The sequence below is a fragment of the Callospermophilus lateralis genome, chromosome 8 (assembly GCF_048772815.1).
Source record: "Callospermophilus lateralis isolate mCalLat2 chromosome 8, mCalLat2.hap1, whole genome shotgun sequence".
In the NCBI taxonomy this organism is placed as follows: Eukaryota; Metazoa; Chordata; class Mammalia; order Rodentia; family Sciuridae; genus Callospermophilus; species Callospermophilus lateralis.
In genome coordinates this window covers 77,586,875-77,593,025 of record NC_135312.1, presented here as the reverse complement: position 1 = coordinate 77,593,025, position 6,151 = coordinate 77,586,875, and the positions used below count along the sequence as shown (strand labels likewise).

Sequence of the window (6,151 nt, the reverse complement as noted above, 5' to 3'; positions counted from 1 at the left end):
AAAGTAAATAATTATGATCATAGAATGAGTACTGTGAAATCTTTTCAATAAACTATTCATAATCTAATAAATGTCACAAAGTTTATAAAGTACTGTAGGACATCATATCAGGCTATTCAAAAGTTTGGACAAGACTTAATACAAATTTCACATTTCACAAATAGGAATGTGTTACAAACTGTTTAACTTTTTAAAAAATACAAAAAATGGAAATATAGAACAGATAATTTCAATAGAATATTTTTCTGTTAATTTAAAAGTAGCTCCTTTACAAGGAAACATTGTACTAATAATGGAGCTTTTTTATAAAAAAAAAAAAAAGAAAGAAAGAAAGAAAAGGTGACTGAAAAGTTTTAATAAGCTAAAAAGTATCTCAGGAAAAGAAGAATCATTGTCTGTATCAAGCCTGCCTCAAAATTATACTTAATGACTTTCAGACCATGAGCATTCTAATCTGGAGCCCATCTACATACACACACACACACCATATATAATTTTGGTTATCTATCAATCTATATATGTATATATCTATATGTACCTATATATAGATATATACATATATATACATATAAGGTGTGTGTATGTATGTGTGTACATATATATATATATTTATATATAATATTTTAATAAATTTGTATAAAAAATATAAAAATACAAAATTAAGTAATATACATATATATAATTACTTAAAAAGTTGTATTGACTTTTGACATGGTAAGTAATGAAGTAAAAAGTAATATTGTGGTAATTTGTTATGACAGAAATAAGAAATTAATATAGCTATTGATCATCCTATTAGAGTCATTTAAGAGGAAGTTAGTTAATAAATTTTTCATTGAGAGGGGAGATTGGAGACAGAGATGTATTAGATATGAGGATCTATCATGTATCCACGAGAGGTAGCTTAAGCAGGAGGAAACTGATTTTTATAACACAGATGTATGACAGATATATTTTTGCATTTTCATGGTCTAATGTTACACATTTACTCTCTATTACAATAGAGAAATTTCCTAGGATACCTGTCAAGGGATTTCTGTAAACATTTTAAGAATCCATCTATTACTTGACAAAAATAAAAAATAAATTAAAATAAATGCGTAGACACCTTAATTCCTGGTATGTCGGTCCTTTATATTGTGAATTGATTTGTTTACAACTATCCAAATGTATGCTTATAAACATTTTCTATTTTAAATTTATTACAGTTTTTAATATTTCCAAATAAAGTATAACAAAAATAATGAATATATATATATGAAAGTTCAGCAGAATTTTGGAAAGATATTTTCAATAGTAGGAAAAATGGTAGGTTTTTAATTTCATTCTTTCTCTTTTCTTAGTTTCTGTTATTATGCAAAAAATAACAACAACTTAAAAGAAAGGTTTATTTTGTCTCAAGGATTTAAAGATTTCAGTCTATGGTCACTTGACCCTTTTACTTTGAGCCTATGGTAAGGCAGAATATTACATGGGAATATGTGGTAAAGGAAATTTCGAACCTCATAATATCCAGGAAGCTAAGAGAGAGAACGGAAGGCACTGGGATCCCAATATCCCTTCCAAAAGATTGCCTCAATGGCAGTTGAAGTTAGCTTTATTCCAAAAGGCTCCATCTTCTGAAGATACCACTAACTCTTAATGCTCCTATCTGGTGACAAGGCTTTTATCATGTGGGCCTTTTGTAGACATTTACTTTCCGAACCATAGCATTTTTCTGTTGTTCCCCAAAGTCTCATGTCCATAAATCAAGACTGAAACCCATTAGGGAAAGCATAAAATCCTGTAGCTCCATTTGAGGAACATGATGGGAGAATGTGGCCTCAAAAGCATTTGGGCAGCTTTGTCTCTATGGCCTAGCTTACTGCACCCCACATGTCACACTTGGACTAACTCTGCTCACTGTCTTTGGCATCCCTCAGCAGGCATCCCATGTTTCTGTTATCTCTAACTTCCTGGGATTTCTGTTTAAGCACTAGCTTCACTCTCACAGCATCATGCATCATCTAGATGTTAACAGAGTCCTAGGACAGAGGCCTGACTTCAAGGATCTCAACTAATGAGGTCCTGCCCCCGCCCCCCAAATGCAAGCATAAAAGGCCATGGTGAAAACCAAGAAATGGGCTTTATTCAAAATTTGCCTCAGTCTTCAAAGGGAGTGAAATAGGTTAGGTAAATTTAGTGCTAACCAATCTTGTATTGTTAGATTTTAGATGAATACTCCTTAAATAAATAATATACCTACATGCAGAACTTACAGTGAACTTAACTCAAAGATTAAGGTAATAGAGGAGACAGAGAAAAAATAAAGACAGAGAGACCAAGTTTATATTTCTTTTAGTTCCCATAGGGCCTCTTCAGGCTTGAGAGTCACAACTTTTAGGAAAAGCATCTCCTCTAAGTCTCTGTTATATTCAAGGGCTGTTTGTAAGGACGCCAAACCAGCCACACACTTCCTGGCCTCCCTGGCCTTCATTTGAGATCTCAGTGGAAGCTTCCATAACCCTATCACTCTATTATTTTCTATGCCTGAAAATCGGCTTCATGTAGCTGACCCCAAGGTCTGCTGCTGATCTGAGCTGTACCTAGGGCCCATCTGAACCATGGCTGCAGTGTCCTGAGTGCTTTGTTGACCAAACATAAAAAAAGAGACCCCATGGAAATTATTCCCCAAGTTGCCTGCCTGCGTGAGCAAGGTCTGCAGGGGCCACACGCAATTTGTCTTTACATTGACATCTCCATAATGGATGAGATATTGTTGATTTCTCAGATGCCTTCAAGCACCTTACCTAGTGTCCCAGTACCAAGGAAGTAAATCAGCTTTTTTTTTTTTTTTTAATGAAGCTAATGTCTTTAGCAACCATGCCCTCCTTGGCTGCAACTGTAAATACGCTCCTTTTCTTGCCAATTACAAGTTTTTCAAATCTCTGTTTTTTGCTCTTGATACTGAATTTAAATCTGGCTAACACAGTCAGCAATACTCATGCCACTGCCTGAATTCTGTGTAACCTAGAAATTTCTTCTGCCAGATTAATTCGTCCATCATGTTTAAACTGAGCCTCTAGAAAGTCTCAGGCATCGATAAAACATAGACAAGTTCTTTGCCAGAATGTAATATGTGTGGACTATGTTCCAGTTTCCAAGAGACTCCTCATATCTATCTGAAGCCTTATTAGCATAGACTTTAGTCTCTGCATATCTGTTACCCTCTGGTATGATGAGCCCTCACCAGAATTACCATTAACCTTCACTTATAGCAGTCTAGTCCTTCTCTAGCACACTCTTCCAGACTTTTCAAATCTCTTCCCACAGAACAATTCCAAAGGCTTCTGGACCACATGTCATGTGTTCACAGTAACAATTTCCTGTGTTAGTCAACTTTCCTTCTCTGTGACCAAAGATTGAGATTAACAATTTAAAATAAAAATGTTTATTTTGGCTCATAATTTTAAAAGTTTCACTCCATAGTCACTTGTCTGTGCTGCTTTGGGATTGTACAGCACATTGTAGTAGCTAAAACACCTGGTGAAGGAAATTTATTTACTTCTTGGCAGCAAAGTGGTAAATAAAATTTTGTCCATTCACTGAGACTTTCTAGAATTTTAACATTAATCTGGCAGAAGAAATTTCTAGGCTATCTAGAAATTTATTTACCTCTAAGAAGCAAAAAGAAAGGAAAAGAACCACTTCTTTCAATCAAACCTTAATATCCCTTCCAATGGAATGTCCCTGATGACCAAATTTTCTTCTGATATACCCAACATTCTCAAGTTTCTACTACCTCCCAATAATACCAAAAGATGGAGACCAAGATTTTTATAGGGTTTTGGGGGGCATTTAAGATACAAATCATAGTATACCTTATATATAATTTTACATTTATTGATAATATTGAAGAGTTCCAGGATAGCACTAATAGAGTACAAAAATAAACAATTTTGTGTTTGCTGAACAACTACTCTCACAAAGCATTATTAAATGAGTATAAATTAATCTATTTTTTTTTACCAATTCAGAATGCAGCTGTAACAATTGTTTTGAGAAATAAGGTTATCCACATAAGTTTTAGCAATTAGAGTCTCTTTCCCTTTGTTTTATATAAAGAAATACTATCCTGGCATAATATTATATTCCACTAAATTGTTTAGTACTTGTAATTTGATGCTTATTTTCCCTGACATTAGTAATAATGAGACAACAATAAATTCTGTAGAGCCAATCTTATTTTTTACAGTTGAAAAATCTTATTTATCATGTATAAGGGGGAAAAATGCAGTTTTTCTCTTGACAAAGCAAATGAAAGTTAAGTGAAAAAAGTACTATTGATACTATTGTCACATATATCTAGAGAAATCTGATTTTTGCAATGAGAAGAAAGCCAGCTGTGAAGATATGTTGGCATCTTGGGATCAGATGACAGCTTTCAGTGGCCTTAGTTAAATAAAGGTTACTGTGAAAATTATGTGACATCACACTAAAATGCTTTTAGCCACTCTTTGGACAGAATATGCAGGTTTCCAGTAACTTTTATCTCTTCAGGCTACTGGAGAATAGGGCAACCATGTTTACATTTCAGGGCATACTGAGAGTTACTGTTATAGAAAAAAAAATCTGACCAAAAAGAAATGGGATGAGTCACTTTTGTGTGTGTATGTGTATATATAAATATAAATTATATATATATAATTTATATTTATATATACATACATATAATAGATTAATTTATATTCATTTAATAAACAAACTACAACAAATATATATACACACACACATATATATACATATGTATATATAGTATACCTCATATATATGTGTGTGTATATATATATGTGTATATATACATATATATATTTATTTGTTGTTGTTGTTTGTTTTGTTTTGATGGCACTTTCTAAAGATTGAGTTTCTTCATACTAATAATTAGCTGCTATATGGATATTGCATTCAAAACCAGTTATATTATTTATGTCCTATTGAAATTTTGTAGTTTGTCTTTTTTAGCATTACTATGAAAGTTCTTTCAGTATTAGTAACATATCATGAAACATTTAATTCTGTGAGAAGACTTGACCAGAAATTGAGTGTGGATCCAATAATAGTCTTTTTTTTTAATGGAAGGTTGGCTTGAATGAAGGATGAGCCTCATTATGTTCATGTTTCTGGACATGTAGAATAAAAAGAAAACCACATACCACACTTTGCTTAACTATTATCATTATCATGGTAATAAGCATATTCATTTATCTCCAACATGTTCCTTTTGTCCTTTGCAATGCCTTGGAACTGACTCTCCACTCCATTTCCAGGAAACTATTGATATACTCTGTCACTGTGTATTAATTTGTGTGATTAAAGAAACTTACATAAAATATTCATAGAGTATATATCACTTTTTTGTTTCACTTTTTTACCCAGCCTAATTATTTTAAGATTCATTATGTTTTTCATAAACCAATAGTTCATTTAATCAATAGAAATTTATGTATAGTGCTTGCTTCGGCAGCACATATACTAAAATTGGAATGATACAGAGAAGATTAGCATGGCCCCTGCGCAAGGATGACACGCAAATTCGTGAAGCATTCCATATTTTTTACTATTATGGTATTATGTAAAAATGTGGATGTGTAACCCATGTGATTCTGCAATCTGTACTTGGGGTAAAAAAGGGAGTTCATAACTCACTTGAAGCTAATGTATGCTAATGTATGAAATATGATATGTCAAGAGCTTTGTAGGGTTTTGAACAACCAATAAAAAAATAAAATAAAAAAAAAGAAATTTATGTATAGATTTCAATAGTATATAAATACTACAATTGTGCATTAATTCACATTGTTTGCCATACATGGCAAATAAGGTTAACTTGTGTTTGTAATAAACAGCATTGTTCCTTGGTGTTTAATAAGGTTGAACTTCTACTCATATGTAATTCATCTTCTTTGGGAAACTATCTACTCAACTCTTGCCCATTTTTAAAGATTACCTGATTTATAATAATTTTAATTTAAGTAGTTTCTTAGTTTTTTACATATTCCATATACAAACTTTTAATGAAAGGCATGTGCAAATATTTTTTTCTTTCCTGTGACTTTACTATTTCTTATAGTGATGTTCAAAGAGAAGTTTCTTTTTTATTTTTGATAAAGTC

The 6,151-nt window shown here is 32.2% G+C and overlaps 1 non-coding gene across 1 annotated transcript; it reads left to right on the top strand.

The window, feature by feature from the left end:
• Positions 1-5,487: 5,487 nt before the first annotated feature.
• Positions 5,488-5,594, top strand: LOC143642108 (U6 spliceosomal RNA). The gene has a single exon (XR_013155587.1). It is a non-coding gene; the product is annotated as a U6 spliceosomal RNA (small nuclear RNA).
• Positions 5,595-6,151: the final 557 nt, after the last annotated feature.